The sequence below is a fragment of the Saimiri boliviensis genome, chromosome 18 (assembly GCF_048565385.1).
Source record: "Saimiri boliviensis isolate mSaiBol1 chromosome 18, mSaiBol1.pri, whole genome shotgun sequence".
NCBI lineage: Eukaryota > Metazoa > Chordata > Mammalia > Primates > Cebidae > Saimiri > Saimiri boliviensis.
In genome coordinates this window covers 33,228,033-33,246,443 of record NC_133466.1, presented here as the reverse complement: position 1 = coordinate 33,246,443, position 18,411 = coordinate 33,228,033, and the positions used below count along the sequence as shown (strand labels likewise).

At 34.1% G+C, this 18,411-nt stretch overlaps 1 long non-coding RNA gene across 1 annotated transcript in view; it reads right to left on the bottom strand.

Annotated features, from left to right (window-relative positions):
* Positions 1–1,780: 1,780 nt before the first annotated feature.
* LOC141581960 (uncharacterized) overlaps positions 1,781–18,411 on the bottom strand; it is a 75,310-nt gene continuing 58,679 nt past the window's right edge. Inside the window, exon 6 of the long non-coding RNA XR_012514785.1 lies at positions 1,781–3,654. This is a non-coding gene — a long non-coding RNA (uncharacterized LOC141581960). The remainder of the gene's footprint in view (positions 3,655–18,411) is intronic.

The window sequence follows — 18,411 nt, the reverse complement described above, 5'->3', positions numbered from 1 at the left end:
TCAAGAATAAAAAACACAATTTCTGTTCTTCTTGAAACCAAATATACTTATTTAAGCCATCACTCCAAATGAAATGAAGTCTATTTATTCTTGTGTGTTCACATGAAACAACTGTTTCTACTAAAAATAAGATTCCATATCAAATAACAGCAGAATATAGATAAAAAAATTATATTGCCTGTGTTCAAATGATAAAGATGTGCATGCTTTGTACCATCTACCAATAATCTTCCTAAGCAATTTATGGATAATGCCGTATCAACTCCACGACAGTTGCAATGAGGTTAATGAAAAATTGAAAAGGTGAGTTACAACTTTCAGTTAAGTAAAAATCTTAAATATAGAAGCTAACATACAGTAACCTAATTTATCTCAGTTTTATTTGATCTGAAAGCTTCTATGTGTTAGATTCAATTTATATGAGAATATGAACTAATAGGAATAAAATTATTATTTAGAGACAAAAATAGTACTGCTTGATTTAGAATAAATTTTGGCAGTCCTCTGGTTCAAATACAATTTCAATATTTAAAAACTTAACATCTTATCTCAGCCATTCAAATATTTTCAGTATTTGAAAACTGATCGCCTCCTGAAGAGCCATATTTCCAGAATGTCCTGTAAGTCATGCTTAGGCCACTAACAGAAGAATGTCACAAAATTGGATAATGAAAGAAATTTTTGATAATGTTTTCTTTCGTAATTTGAAGTGTTGATGTGTCAAAATAGTATCAACAACAATAAGAAAAATGTAACTTTTCTAGACATTTTAAATACATCTTTTATGTTTCATTGGTGTTATATTTTAAATTAATTATGAAGATACGGCTTCATAAAATGCTTTGAGCCCCTTAGTTCAGTGCATGGGCTTATTTGCTGCCCATAGTTTTCCATTGTTTGTATCAAATTTTTCTGCCTCCTGTAATATTCACCATACAGCACTACTAAAAGTCCATTCGAGGCACTAGCTACTCTTCTCTGAACATACACCAGTTAATGTTTTTGCCACTTATACTGTCACACAACAAAACTGAACATAATTTCACTTGCAGTCTGACAACAGATTGTGTGATCAGAGTGAAATTATCACTCTCCACTGATTATTGCTAATAATGGAGTCCAAGATTGTATCAATTCGGCAACCAGATCTCACGGCTGTCTCACATTTATTTCAGTCAGGAAGCCTCCAAATGTACTTATGTGTATATACAATGGTATCTCACTTACTCTGTTGTGCAGATGGATTTTTTTGGACACCAGTTTGATACTAAAATTATTTCTATTAAATTTCATTTTGTTAGAGTCAATCCTCGAGCATATCTTTGACATATTTTTGATTGCTGATTCTGCTAATAAACCTACCTTTTATGACACAGAATCATAAATCCACGTTATAAATGGCCTTTATATAAAACTATCCACTATTTAATCAATGAGCATTTGGAAATGCCGTAGTTCTAAAACTTGAAGTTCTCTCTCAACTCTTTGTTCCTTACTAATTAGAACCCAAAACTTCCCTTTCTATGGGATAGGGGAGAAGTTAAAAGAGAAGACATATTACCAATTCTATGGCTATGCCTTTCTGATAAATAGTTTAAGATGTCACAAAAGCCTTTTTAACTGGAAAATAAAAACACTGGAAGAAGGAACAAATGAATCAGATGGAAAGCATTATCTTTATAATAGAATGAAAATAAGTTAGAACAAAAATATAAATTAATTAATTTTAACAATCTTTTTGGTCAAACAGCTTTGTGTATTATCTTATGGATTAAATACCACTTAATGCATTTTTTTAAAAGTATGTATTTTAGTTTTTAAATCGTTTTTGGATTATAACACTTTTAATCTGAGGAACATAGTTATAGTTAAGTATACAATGAGGTAGTATATTTGCGTGTCACTGCTACTTTTTTTTTGAAACAGGGTCTCACTCTGTAGCCCAGACTGGATTGCAGTGGTGTGAGTTCCACTCACTGCAACCTTTGCCTCCAGGGTTCAAGTGATTCTCCTGCCTCAGCCTCCCAAGTAGCTGGGACTACAGGCATGCACCACCATTACCCGCTAATTTTTGTATTTTTTGTAGAGACTGGGTTTCACCATATTGGCGAGGCTGATCTCAAACTCCTGACCTCAAGTGACCTGCCAGCCTCAGCCTCTCGAAAATACTTTTTAATTACAAAACTATGGCAGGATTTAGTAGTAGCTTTTCTCTATGTAACTTCTTTGCATCAGGATTATTTGCTTTATCTTACATTCTCTTCGTATACCTTCAGTTTCATATCTATTTGTTTATTGAAAATTTTATCCTCAGAATTTGGACCTCCTTGCAAAACAATGTTGAATTTTCTTTGCCTTAATATCATTTGAATACTTAATGTGAACTTCTACTGTTAGAATGTATTTCATATTCAACATAAAACATTGTGATATTTTCAATTTCTAGAAATATCCCTTTTTCTTTTCTTTTTTTTTTTACAACTGTTTTTCATTTGTTGTTTAAAAAAAATATTTGTAATGAATCTAATTTTCCTCCAAGGATAGAAAACTTTTTGGTGCCATTTGTTTTGTACAACCAAGCAGGATAGCTGTTTTACATGACCTCCTGGCATGTTTGCTCGAGGGTCCAGGAAGTGCCTGCTCTCTGTAGACACTGGACCGGGATGCTCTCTTCTGTGTAGAGCTGCTTGAATTGACTGATAGTAAAGTCAAGCTCTGTTAAATAGAGCGCTTCCTTTCTATGAAAAGATTTCTCTTTCAGATCTCCTGCTTCCTCTTCTGGGGAAGCTCATTCTCTGATCTGCACTGAATATGTGTTGACCTACAGGTCTCTTAGGTGGATCTACCTCCATTCGCTGTTAGTTTTCTTCTGGTGTGATGTTGCTTTTATCACATTTTCAGAAAAAGGCCAGTTTTTCATCTTCCTTTTCTCTGCTGAATGTGTCAGATCCTAAAAATATTTCCCTGAAGCGTTGTTACTGAGACCTCTGGTGCTACCATCTCATCCTGAATGACCACAGAAAGAAACTGTTTCTTTTTGTCTACAAGAGTTGAATTAAGTTATTTTAAAAGCAACACATGAACTTGCTAGAAAATATTATGTCAACTGAGGTAGAAGTAAAACAGAGAGCATGTCATAAATTCCTATGATCAAGGAGACTAGCATATGGTCCTATAATTTTAGAGAAACAGCCAGAAATAGCATCCTCAGGGCATTTAGAAATATAGCAGCAAAAGGGTGTACAGCAAAGTCACCAGAGATTAAAAATACTGATGATACCTGAAGAGACTTGGCAACAAAATCGTCTCTTTCCTTTAAAGCTATTTCCATAAATCATTGGGGAAAAGCCATTGATTGCACTGTATTGTATGAAAGGTGTGCTTTTGTGTTATGCTTGTTCAGAGTACAGTATTTTCTTTATGCTATGAAAGCCAATACAAGTAGGTAGACCAAAATTAAATAATACAATGAAACCCTGTTCTTTTATTTACTAACTCATTCCTCAATTCTGCTGCTTAAAGAAGTCTTCTTTCTGTGATGCATCTCTCTCCCTTACTTTCTTCATCCAATCAGTCACAACCACTGCCAATTTAATCTTGAAAATGCTTCTGTTCTGTTCCCACTGGCATTCTTTTAGCAAATTACCAATGAACCTGAAAAGGAGGACAAAGAAGATGCATTTAAATGAATCAATAAGAATATTATCAGAAAAAATGAGAAATATGGTACGATCTGCTATTGAAATAATTTTTAAAGCAAGTATAGGAAAAAGAAAATGATTTACCCGAAGTTTATATTAAAGAGGGTTAAGATGCCAGATGACAAAAATAGTAGCTGTATTAAGCCTTCTTTTTTTCTTTTGTCTCTATCAAGAAGAAATATATTCAGTTGGGAATATTATTGTAAAAGCTAACCTATGTGAAAGAGAATGAGTGGACTTAGCTTTCTGAAGGTAATGTTTTTAGTCAAAACATATGTCAAGGTATGGAATTCATAGATAAGTGATGATTTGTCATTAACTTCTGAGGACACTTAGAAAAGAGCAAAGCATATGATCCCTGAATATCCTGTCAAACCAGTAGTACCACCATCCCACTATCCTAAGTTATCAACCTGAGCACCATCATCTACTCATCTATTTTCCTCTCCAGACTTAGCCAAAAACGATTTGATAACCTTGTACTGATGATTCTACTTCCCAAACATCATTTACATGAGTTTTCATGTTTTCTTTCTATAGCAACAACCTTATTACTTAAAGACTACATTAGTATGATACATTTTTTATTTAGTAGGTATTTATTGTGTGCCTACTAATATGCCAGCCACTGTTATAGTGCTGTACATACAACAGAGAAAAAAATTACAAAATTCTTTACTCTTATGGGCTCTTAAATAGTTTCGTCAGCCTTGTGTCATCCAATATATCCTCCAAATTGCAGTCAAAGTTTTCAGTGCTGGAATTAGAGCAATGTAGAAGGTTACCCAAGACCATCTAAGAATGTGAATATTGGAGATGAAGATTCAAAATCACACTTAAAACTCTACACTCAAAAAACTTCAAACAATAAACAACTCTAAGTAAAAATTTCATCTCATTTATACCCAAGATAGTAAAAATTATGATGATCATAGTGGAAACTATAATATGCCCCTTGCTAACATTTTCAAATTCATCTTCTGCAAGGATTCTACAAACACCCTATGCTTACATTTTTTGTGAAATATCACAATAAATTGTGCTGACTTTTTATAATCTGCCATATAATTGTCTCTCCTTATTGTTTCTTGTTAATTCCCAAGACTCAATATAAATGTTATTATTTCTTGGTAATTTTCCCCAGCCTACAGCAATTGTTCACTGAGTTATAATCTCTCAGTATTTGTATAGCTCCCTAGACATACATTAATACAACAATATAGGATGCCCTATTATAATTTTTATTTATATAAGCCTGGTCTGCAAATTTATAAAGTCTGAATGTAAGAACAATGTCCTATTCACTTGTATATGCTCATTACCTAAATACACAGCACATATTAAGTAATATAATAAATTTTGGCTAAACAAATGAGTCAGTGGGTATATTCAATCAGTAAACTCTTACTCCAACTTTTTTTTAATCCTAAAAATTTGATAGCTGTTATTAACTCTTCCAAGTTTACTGGGGCCAAGTAACTATGATAAATCATTTACAAATACACAATTTATCCATGCTTAATCTTAATTTCTAATCATTTTAATAACAAAATATTATGTTAATTAAGTACTTCCTTAGTTCATTGGTGGTAATAGATAAGTAAAGTGAAACTATTCAGGTTAGGAATTAAGATTCTTTAAACCTCTCCAATCTCCAAGAAGTGATAGAATCTCACAGCCAAAATTTCTTGTTAGAAATATTAAAGGTAGTTCTTTTGTCGTTAGATGTCACAATTTTAGCATTTACAAAACATCTGGCTCAAATTAAAAACTCAAATATATTTTCATGAAAGTGATGACTAAATTTCGAAGAAACTAAAGAAAATCACAAGATACTATTTATTTTTATATGTTATATCTAGAATAAAGAACTCAACTTTTTGGTGAAGTCTCTCATATGTCTATTTCAGTTTGGCTATTCAGATTTTTGCCTCACAGTTTCCAGGTTATATTTAAAAGTTCCAGATAAAAAGGCATTTAAAACTTCCCAATAAAGCATTATATATCTCATTTGAAAATATCTTCATCAAATATTGTTGTAAATACTCTACTGTGTTAAGAAAGTGGTTCTAGTTTTAACAATTTCAATTTCTAAGTGTTTCCAGGGAAGTTTATCTAAAAACTAACACTTATACAACTAATCACTATCAAATCTTTACTTATTCTTCATCTAGACTGAAAGAGGAGGTATGCAAATTAAAGCCTTTTCTTTGGGAAAAATATCTATGAAAAATAAAACAAATAAAATTTTAAAACTAAGCACCAGGATGTATATAAATGGTTGTGGTTTTCTTGCTTTTAATAAATGAAAGAATGAATGAAAAGAAACATTCATATTCAAGGAGCCTGAATTTGGTGGATAATTTATTGCAAAAAGATTTTGTAAATGCACGCGCGCGCACACACACACACACACACACACACACACACACACAAAGTTCTTGATGACATTTTAAAATTCAGGTTGTTTTTAAAACATGAGAAAACTAAATAAACAATGAAGCATATTGCTACCTTATACTTTTGGTTCAATAATATCAATGAGATTTGCCTGAGTTATGGATAATCGTAGAGAGAATTAATTTTCAATTATTAAGTTATGAAGTGACAGTATACAATACAGAATCTAACTCCACTCTTTGAGAAGGCAAAGATGTTCCATTTTAGAGGCATATTAATTCATACAATCCACAAGGGGCCCATGTCACCACTGTGAAACATAATCAGTACAGTTAAAATAGGATAGCTTGATTCATTATAACCTCCCTTCTCTCCATCTTAATAATTACTTGAGGTATTTTGGGGTTGGTACTACATATGGAAATATTTCCTTAACAATTTTTTGTTCTATGATATATGCTACAATGCCAGTTGAAATCACTGCAGAAGTTTAAAGGTAACAACCAAAGAGGGGGAAACATTTCTTTTCTTAATTCATAAATCAAAGAAGTGTGTGTTTGTGAGTGTGGGGGAGAGAGGGACAGAGACAGAGAGATAACCAGAGAGAGAGAGAGAGTGAGTCCTGGTAGTATTATGATCTTATCCAGAACACTGAATGTTTGCCTTTCCATGGGTAAGGATAATAGAAGTAGCTAGCAAACAAAATTCCATCTTAAGAAACATATAATTTATGTTTTCACTCCCTCAGTCGTCAGTTGACTTCTATTTTCTCAGGTCAGGAAAATTTTTCTGATTTATTTTTAAGCTGGAGGAACATGGTAAAGTTGAGGGTGAAAAGACAGCCTCTAAAGTTTCAGAATCAAGCTTTACACTTTGAAGATTGAAATATATTATGTTTATCATATAACACACAGAAAAATAGGATTCTTTAGTCACAATAATAGTTTTCATCACTGCAGTTAAATATTAAGTGTTGCATCTGCCATTTTTCTGTCTCCCAGCTTTGTTCTGATGTTTTATTTGTAAAATCATTTCATTGCATTTCATTACACAATTAAAAAGCACAATCTAGCAACTGAAATCAAGTTTTAACTTTTGGAAGTTTCAATTTCAAGATAATGAAACTGACTTTGCCCAAATATTTCTGCAAACAAATTCATAATTGCCATTCTTTACATTTTGAGGTCCACGGAAATTTGTGTTAACAAATGACACAAAATTGTCCAGGCATGGTGGCTCATGCCTATAATCTCAACACTTTGAGAGGCCAAGGCAGAAGGATCACTTGAGTCCAGAAGTTCAAGACTACCATAGGCAACATAGCAAGGTCCAGAAGTTCAAGACTACCATAGGCAACATAGCAAGACCCTATTTCAACTATATATATATATATATATATATATATATATATATATATATATATGATATGATATTAATTTTAGCAGAGTATGGTGGCCTATAGCTGAGTCCCAGCTACTATGGGGGATAAGATTGTAATATCACTTGGGCTTGGAATTTTGAAGCTTGAATGAATCATGATAGTGCCACTGCACTCTAGCCTGGATGACCAAGTGAGCAAAAACAAAAACAAATGACACATAATAGAGAATTTTACAGATTAATATCTCAGAATAACTGAGTAAATTTAAAAAAACACTGTAGTAAATTTTGGAAAATTTGGTAAATGATGGCAAAGGTAACTCATAGATCTCTCATTATTGAGTTGAATGGTCGTGTGTGTGGGTGTGCGTGCACGATTTTACTGTTATTTAACAGTTATACCCTATCGTTTTGAAACAGCTTTGTTGATAATAGCAAAGAAGATTTGTGTTTTATGTCAATGCTTAGCTTGATAGTTTCATTTCTCAAAATCAAAGGTGGAAAAAAGAGAATATACAGAAATTGAATTCCAGCCCGGATGCTACATTTCTCTTTGCTATCTGATTCTATATTAAATGTTCTGCAGAAAGGGAAAAAGAATAAAGAGAGGAAAGAATCCAAAAGTAGAAATCATGAAAAGAATGATACTTGAGACCTTGAGAAAACTTTCAATGTCAAAAAAAAAAAAATTCAGAAGATGAGAAAATCAAGTTTAACTTATTACAAGATTATGTTGCAGATTTAAGTAATTAGTAGAAAGCACAGAAAAAGAAAATGGCAAATATCCTTTATCTCTAACATCATAACTTTAGTACAGTTAATTTTTTCAGAAGGCCAAAGTAATAATGATATGATATTTACCAGATTAGTATTAGAATGGCAAAATGTTATGAAAAAAATAGTTTGTTAAAAAAGCCACCAATATTTTAGATTTTAAAGTATATTTTTTTACTATGTCACTACTCCTCTGTGTCTCTGTCGGACGCCTTTTCCTCCATTCTTTTTCCTTTGAACTTCTCCAGTGTTATCCTGGTGGCTTACTTCACTCGCATAATCTCCACTTAACCTTTAATATTGCACATCCCAAATGAAATCAACATCAATTTGTCCAAGAGAACAAAGGGAAGATGGAGCAGAAAATATGCGAAGGAAATGTGTGTTAAGAATATGGTAATTGAACAGATGTTAAACTACATCAGAAAAGATCAAAATGTATTAATAAATCAACCAAACAGAGCCATACAGACAGAAAGCAAAAAGGTGTTGTTTCAACTGGGTAAACACGCCTTTTTTCTTTCTTTTTAATTCCTACTATTAAACATATGCAGCTCCTTAAAATGTTTTATAAATTTCCTAAGTGATATATTCAAACAACAACCTGAGTCTGCTAACACCTAAAGCGCTAATTAAATGCTAAAGGAAAAATGTATCTCCTAAGCCTATCCTGTATAGTCAGTGATTATGATCAACAAACATTGTGCCGATTGCAAATATATTAAAATTTTTTCCATACTGGTTGATTTGTATGGTATTGGCCACAATGGCAACTAGCAGGCCCTTGCAGAGATGCTGCCAGTGGTTGTTAAGTGCCTCAGGGTGACAGGGGAACAAGTGAATGCATGTCCTGTATTTCCCACTACTCCAAAAAAAGCTTATATCCACGGGGGACGGTGGAGCTGCTGACAAAACATACAGCATTTTCAGAGGCATTATCAATAGTGAGCCAGGTCTCTCTGGGACTAGTCAGTACAGGAGGTACTGACACAAAGTATGTACCATCCAGGACAGGTGGCAGGGCACCTGGTCACCCTCTGGCTGCAGTAATATGCTGGGAAAATCAGAGGGTAAATGTTCTGGAATTCCTTTTCTCGAATCATGTATTGGATAAAGGCAGATTTTACCTAGTGATGTTCCTTCAAACAATTTTGAAAAACCAACAAATAATTTGAAAATTATTAGGATTTGATTAAAAATTTGCACTATAATATATAATTTTAGAAATTGAATTTATGATATATGAAGTCCAGTTTTTAAAGAGTACTGAAAAATATGGGAGGGGAGAATCACATGTAGCTAGTTAAATATTAATTTAAATGAATTCAGGTTAAATAAAATTAAAATTTAGTCCTCAGTTACATTAGCTACATTTCAAGTGTTCAACAGCCAAATGTGGTTTGTGGTTACTATATTGTTCTGTAAAGAAACATCTCCATCATTGTAAACAGCTGTCTTAGCATAGATTTAAGAATTAAAATGGAATATACTGTTTTGCATATAATAAATTATATATTAATTTATATATTATTCCCATTTTTAATATTTTAATACATATTTAGCATATAATTAGCAAATCATTGCTAGGCAAGGGTACTACTTCAATGTGAAGAAATTGCTTGATATATTTTTTTAAAAACCCTAAGAAGTATTTTCAGAAGTTGTTTAGTTATGCTATATAAATGTGTCTATAGAATATCTATACTTATTACCAGTGTTCAGAGTCTATTTTGATATAAATGAGAAATATTACCACCTTTCAGTCTTTGAAAGAAAGTTCTCAGCACCACAAAAGCTTTATTTTTTCACTATTCATATTATGACCTCTGCATTAAAAAGCTGTTGGCCTTTGCAGTGATCTGAATTATTAAAAATAAAATAAAATTTTTACAGTTATTTCTACTTGATGAAAGACAGCTAAAGTAGAATATTTCAGTCCCAAAAAGAAAAGGCTCCATAGCTATATTAGAGAGAATTACAGTATCTGAGATTTTTTTTGTTCTAATTTATTGCTACAGATTTGTTTTCTGGTTCCCATCTACATGTATAACAATAAATAAGTAACACTATTTGAAAATTCTGATTATCTTGCATAGATGTTAACAAGTGACATATTATTTCCTAAAGGGTAGACTCTATTTTTTTCTTCTGATTTAACAATAATTTATTATACCTCAGAGTAAGGACAATTATTATTCAGACATTCAGACTACAATTTCCATGAAAATTGTTAAAAGAGACAGGCTTTAGGGAGAATACTTAGAGAGTTTCGTATTTCTCTGCTCAGTTCCAGGAAGTGGAGGGGACACACAGGAGGCTGTTTTTTTTTGTTGTTTGTTTGTTTTTCTTTCTGTTTTTGTTTTATTTTATTTCTGCCTAACAAAGCTAAGGACATGAAGATGTGCTGCTAGCTCTATGCTGAGGAATAAGTCCTGGAGAGGCAGCACATGGGGATCGGTCTGCACCCCATGACTTCATGTGTCAATCAATTCATGAGTGTTCACAATTTGAAGCTGAGTCACACATAAGGCCCAACGATGCGTTCATCTTAGGAAATGTATAATAGGACCAAGCATAGCAATTATTCAACAGTAAAAAGCTAAAGTCAACACCAACATTTCTAGGCATCGTGGAAGAATTAAAGCTACCAGTTAATTTAGAGGAATACTTTGTAGATGTAATTAAGAAATCTTCAGTAATTATGTAGCTATGAAGAATCCCCCCTTACCCCTACAAACACAAACAAAAATGTCACTTAAGATAAACTCAGTTTTAAACATCCACCAGACCCAGCAATTATGAAACCATCTGGTAAAGTAAATAAATATGCCATTTTTCTTACTTTTCTTCTGAGTCCTAGCTTATACTCTAAAGAAGTAAGAAAGTGTTTATATACATTTCAGAAAAGGTGAGGGGCAAAGAAGGAAACAAGCAACTGTTTTCCTTCCTGGACACTATGGGGCTGTGCATAGCCTCTTCTGCATGGCAGGAGAAGGAATGGTTGTAACTCTAAGTAAAGTTAGAAACATTACAGAGAACTGAATAGTCTAGGGGCAGTTGAAATAGTCACTTATAACTTCAAGGTTCTTTTCATTTTTATTAAACAATGTGTTTTTTTTTTTTTTTGCTGAAGGATAACAGAAAAAAAAATAAAATTCATGAGTTTTTACTCAGGAGTAGTGGGTAAATATACCAAAGTAAACACATTTTAAGAAACATTGGAAAACAAGGTAGAATTGCTGTTTGAGTAAATTTTATGAGACATATTTGTTCCAAATATGAGTTACAACAGGGTTGAAAGATAGAAGGAGGCTTTTCTGATATGTAGTATTCTATATTTCAGTATTAACATCTAAAACAATGCTATGTTATAACAATGATAATAAAGAAAACAGAAATCATTCCTATCCTCTAAGAGCTTGTTATCTGTTTTGTTTTGCTTTCACTGGTGTGTGAACCAGCCCCTTTCACATTCTACTGCCAAGCAAATTCTCATTGTTTGGAAACAATCCTACTCTCCAAGAATATTTTGATGTTTCTGCATGATCAAGAATGAATGATTAAACAGAAAGCAGGATTTGGAAGGTAGAGATTGTGCATTCCTCTGGAGATATTTGCTACTTGCACGTGTTTGTAAGAGGATATACCCTCTCGTGCTCAGAGATAATTTGATTACATTCTGGAGCAAAATTTCTCTCTTTCACTCCCTCTCTCTGGGTGGGAGATCAGGTAGATGTTCTGGCCACCCTATGCAGGCTTTGAGTCTCTTTTGTTGTTCTTCCCCTGGGGTGTAATTCTTACTACATAGCCAGGTAACCTCTGGTTCTTACTGTCTTGTCTCACAGGGAATTGGAGCACGGAGATGGATTACTGCTAAGATTGCTCTGTGAGTAAACAAAAGGTTTTTCCTTTGATTCAGAGGTCTAGGGTTCCTGTGAGGCAGGAGTATGGGGAGGTGAGAGGGAAATAGTGGCGGACATACTTGTTAGTTTAAAAGTGGGGTAATATCAAAGACCCTTCAACCCTTCTCAGTTTTGTACTTAATGTTTTTACTCTAATACATATATGTAAAATTTTTTGACATCAATTCTCACTCTGGGGCCAAGGTTGGAGTGCAGTAGTGCAATCTCACCTGACTGAAACCTCTGCTCCCTGGGTTCAAGAGATTTTCCTGCCTCAGCCTTCTGAGCAGCTGGGATTACAGGCCTCTGTCACTACACACAGCTAATTTTTGTATTTTTAGTGGAGAAGAGGTATTGCTACTGAGGAAAGAGATGTAGGCATCTAGGATCACCTCTCCCTTGACCTCCACACTGCATTTCAATAGAAGAAAAGGCTGGCTGACTGGTGCCTCCTAAATCACCTTCCTGTAACTAGCAGGCATGGTATGGGGGAGTCTCTCCGGAAGATACTGTTTTTACTTAAAAAAGATCAAACCCCCACCCAACTCCTCCATCCCAGACCAGAACTCTTTTACAGGTAATTCCTAAAACTGTAAACCCAAGATCCTTTCATATGTGATTTCAAAGGCTGTAAACCTAAGATCCTTTCACATGTAATATCTAAAGTATAAGCCTATATAAAGGCAGAGCTTCTCTTCGTCAGGGGAGGTGGGTCATTTAGACAAATTGTTGCCTGGCTGTCAGCCATAACAAACTTCTTCCTTCTGGTCTGTTTCTCATGGCGGCTCCTGCTTCACTTGGCCTCCCAAGGTGCTGCGATTACAAGCATAAGCCACCACACCAGGCCTCTAATGAATATTTTTAACAAAGTCTTTGTCAGTTTTCTAGATAAACTCAAAGAAGAGCTGAGTACTTATTTTGATTCTATTATAGACCTGAAACCGTAATAGTCACTCCCTCAATTCTTACATCACATTTCACTTTCCTATGCTTCCCATCAATCTGCCTCCAAGCCATGCTATTCTCAACATATCTATTGTGTTCCCCATACCTACTACTTACAAGGGGCAAAATTACCTCAAAACAATGGTTGCCATTTTTGACAGTCACACGTGGCAGTCTTCACACAGCTGCAGCAAGGAGAAGCAGATCCAAGCAAGAGAAAAATCCCTCTATAGAACCAGCAGACCTTATTATAGCACACTCACTATCACTACAATAGCCTGGAGGTAACTGCCCTCATGATTCAATTACTTGAGAATTGAATAGCATTCAGAATGTAGCCTTGAGAGTTGCAAGAAAGATAGAGATGATTTTGACCCAACGGAGGAGAGGGGTATAAGGGTTGATGACAGGTATTACAATTTAGTATTATTTTAAAGACTACCTATCACCCCATCTAGTTCCCTTCTGGGTAGTTATCCTAAAGCCACTTGGGATTCACAGACCAGAAAATACCGCACTGCATTTATTGTGCACAGACATCACTGCTTTAGTTTTTACACATTCATGGATTAGGTTTGGTGCTCTTCTGTTCTGAAAACATTTGCACATTATTTAAAGAGAGGGTCTCCAGCACTGCCTTTAATATTTTGCTTCCATTTGCAAAAGCTAGAACATAATTAGAATAAAGCCATTTTCCGCCTCTCTATTCTGCCTTTGTTTCATGTTTTCCCCAGCTGTGCGGACCTTGCTATGCAGTATAGTTTATAAAATCCAGTCAGAGGCAGGGCTCATAAATGTAGCTTTGGTTAGCACTTACTTTGGGCTATTGTTTTGTCACTCATTATATAACAGAATTCCAACATACTCTGATGATGACCTTGAAACACCAAACATCTCTAGAATTAATGAATTACATAGGCTGCCATCTAGTCTTAACTATACTTTCAACAACTCACAATGTGACCTCTGTTAGCAACTTACCTACACTGTGCCACTGTTTGCTCAGGCATCCAAGGAGGATGTTGGATATGATGAGGCTGCTCGATAGCTTCAGTAAATACAGCTATATTTTCAACTTTTCTTATTGGCCTTTTTAAAGAAAAAAAACATGTATCCAAGCCTCTCAAGATTATACATTCACAATGTACTTATTGTTTTGGTGATTTTTTTCTTTCTCTGAGATCACTCAAGCCATTTCTTCAAGAAGACCTGTGGGGTCTTGGTTGGCTGCTGATGTTTCTATAGCATTTGTTTAATCATGCCATAAGGCATAATTTCTTATTTGCTATTTGATGTGGTTGGGCTGTGTCCCCACCCAAATCTTATCTTGAACTGTAGTTCTTATAATTCCCAGTGAGAAGTAATTGAATCATGGGGGCAGTTACCTCCATGCTATTCCAGTGATAGTGACTGTGCTATCACAAGATCTGATGGTTTTAAAAGGGCTTTTCCCCTGCTTGAATCTGCACTTCTCCTTGCTGCCTCCATGTGAGGAAGGACATGTTTGCTTCCCCTTCCACAATGATTGTGTTTCTTGAGTCCTCCCTAGTCATCCTGAACTGTGAGTCAATTAAACCTCTTTCTTTTATAAATTACCTAGTCTCAGGTATTTCTTCATAGCAGCATGAGCAAGGACTAATACACTAGTCTACTCAAAGGAACTCAGCAGTAAGAAATAAAATCCAGATCTAGAAGCACTGAGCATAATTCCCTTAGGGAGCAATTGTACAGCAGCCCTCCATCTTGGTCTTGCATTTTAATGTTATTCTGTTATTGGTTTTATTAATTCTACATCTCTGAGCTGTTCTTCCTACAGTTGCGAAGATTGTAGTATTCAGTGAATACTGAGCAAAATATTGTTTTCTGTACATCTCATTTAGGAAGATCAGAAGCTACAAAATAATTTGACAAGGAGTAAATGCCAGATGCAATCTTTCCTACTCCATTAATAGACACACACCTGTTTCTCTTAAGCCACAAGAAGCATTAATGTAGACTTACCAGATGGTTACAGTGGATGAAGTTCAGTGAAGCAGCAAAGCAAAAGGTTCCATAAGCTGATTTCTCCTTAGGCAACAACTAAAGATGCTTTTGCCTCAGGACTTTCATGGGAATAAAAAAATGCCATGAATAAAAAAGAATTTGAGAAATTAGAAGAAAAAAGTAGAAAAAAAGAAGAAAGGTAGAAATCTGTTTGTGACGAACGTGAACTGTATATAGAGAGAGCTATTCTTTTTAAAATAATCGTATTTTTCCTCTCTAAATAGAAAAGATCCTTCCATAATTCCTAGGCATTAATGTCCAGAATATGTCTACTCCCACAACTTTTCTTATGACCTCGCAAAAGTAGGATTGCTCTAACACAATCTTTTTGTGCATATGGCTTTTCCACACTTAAAATGTGGCAGGTCACGTCTGCAATGCCTCTTTCCTTCCGCTTTGTAAGTCTGATTTACAGCACAAGTTTCAGTCTAGGGCCAAGTTGAGAAGCTGCAACAGACAATGTATGTTGTTCCAGGAAAACAAGTCATTAAAAAATATTGTTCTCTTATGAGAATACAGTTCTGTATTTAACGTATTTCATTATATTGCTATGATTCTCAATAAAGACACTGATGTCTTGTAAATCACTGCTCTCTAAAATGTAGGATCCTTAAAGCAGTCACCATAATCTCTGCACTATGATAGGGATTAACTTTACTTTAAACAGGTTTTTGGCAAAAGAGGAGGAGGGATATTAATGTATAAGCATTTGAATATTTGCAGGTGAATTAAAAATTAGTTACTCCCTTACGTTTAAGTTCCAAATAATGTAAACATGGGTCGTTGAGCAATTCAAACTGAATGTCAGGTTTTATACTTTGGTTACAAATATGTAGCTTAGGAAATTTCACAGAATATTGATAAATAACTGATATATAGACATCAATAGATATAAAACTGTTTATTTGGTAGAAATTAATATGTGAGTTTGAAATATTTTTCCTGTATAAGTATGGTGAAAATATTTACCTAATATTGTCAATAGAAAAATTGATATGGCTTAATGTTTTGCCATTCAGTACCTTAGTGAATTTCTACATAATGTATTTTTAATAGTATATTTTTAATATTAGAATGGCCTACAGATTTTACTTTTAAAAACCTGTTTATACTGCCTTTTACTATTCAGTTCCTGTTCGTTCCCTAACTTGGTATCAGGTAATTATATTAGAGGCAATATTATTTTCCAATTGAATTCTTTAATGAATACACTACACATGGCATATTACCTACCTATTTTAGTTCATTTTCACACTGCTATAAAGAACTTCCTTGAGACTGGATAATTTACACAGGAAAGAAGTTTTATTGACGTACAGTTCTGCATGGCTACAGAGGCCTCAGGAAACTTACAATCATGATAGAAAGAGAAGAAGTCACCTTCTTCACAAAGCAGCAGGAGAGAGATACAGCAAGAGTGGAATTACCAAACACTTAAAAACCATCAGATCGCATGAGAACTTACTCACTATCATAAGAACAGCATGGGTGGAACCACCATAATAACCCGATCACCTTCCACTAGGGCCCTCCCTTAACATCTGAGGATTACAATTACAATTGGAGATGAGGTTTGCATGGCCACACAGAGCCAAACCATGCCACTACCTCACTTTTATCTGAATATTTAAATGCAATGGTTAGTATCTATGCAAATTGACAAACACTACAAATTGTCAAAACACAGCATATAAATTTTATCTCTGACATCATTGTTAATTGAATGGTAAACTATACAAATAAAACAGCAAACTTATCTGCCAGAAAATTTTTAAAATAACATTTAAAATGATTTATATGTGCAAAAATTCTATTGTTTATGCCTATTAAAATATTAATGATCAATTTTAAATTGTGGAGAATTGCTGCTTTTGCATATGCTGTGGTTTGAAAGTATCCCCCAAAGTTCATTTGTTACAAACTTATTCCCTAGTGAAACCATGTTGGCAGATGGGGCCCAATAAGTGATTGAGTCGTGAGGGTTCTCCCTTCCGGAATCAATTAATATTATCTCAGGAGTGGGTTAGTTATCCGGTGAGTGGGTTTGTTATAAAAGTGAGTTTGGCCCCTTCTTACTCTTATTCTCTCTCATTCTCTTGTTCTTCCACCTTCTGCCATGGCATACAGAAATGCCAAATGCCAGCACCCTGTCTTTAAGACTTCCAAGCCTCCAAAACTGTGAGCCAAATACATTTCTTTTGTTTATGAGTTCCCTGCTCTTTGGTATTCTTTTATAGTGAAACAAAATGGAGTAAGACAGTACATTTTTTAAAAAAGGAAAAGGCTAGTATTAGTGGTGGAAACTGAAGTGGGATTAAAATTTTTCTTTTCTCTCTGTGACTCAGTTTCCATTCATATAAAATTTAGATTATATTGCTTGAATGTTAAATTTTTTTAAGATGTAGAGATCTAGGAATATCTATGCTTAGGATATGTTTGCTTGGACTTGATTGAATTATCATTCTAAAGCATATCTAGAATATTTTCATAACCAGCTAACAAATTTTCAATTATCTTTCTTATAATTCATTCACAGTATAATTAAGTTATTCAGGGACATTTTGCTAACATCATTTCAAGAGTGCAATTTAACATAAGAAGCAATATAGAAAAATATCACAACCCAGAATTCCCACACTTTTTGAAGTCTCACAGAATCAAGTATAAATCCTACCTTTGGGCCTCAGCTCTCAGTAACAAGATAAAAAGAAAATACAAAAGTAAAATGCTAAGCATCAAAAGTACTACTTACGTTCTAACAAAATGGAGAGTTATTTTCTCCCTCTTTTCTTCTGATTCTCTTCCATTTTACATTTTTCCCCCAGTTTCCACCATCAGTGTACTTTTAGTATATTTACCTACATTGGTCATCTACAGCTAGTTCCTGAAGTAATAGCTTTGGTTTTGTTTCTTCATTCCTTAAAGTCCCCACTTTAAATCAATCATTTTAAATTAAGTTTTCAGCCTTATGATATCTTCTCAAGTCATTATTTCCACATTTTCAACCTGCAATGTACTAAAATGCTTATTAAATAGTAGACACTGAACACCTTTGAAATAATGAGGAGATAATTGAAAGAGAGAGAAGTGTGTGTCTATATGTGTGAGAGTGAGAGATAAGTGAGACAGAGCCACAGAGAGATCACACAGGATGACATCTCGGTAAATTGTTACCTAATGATTTGAAGAATACTTTTTCAAAAGTATCAAGACTATGCTGTATATTATATTTTTATCCAAGAATGTTCATTTAGCATTTTATCACA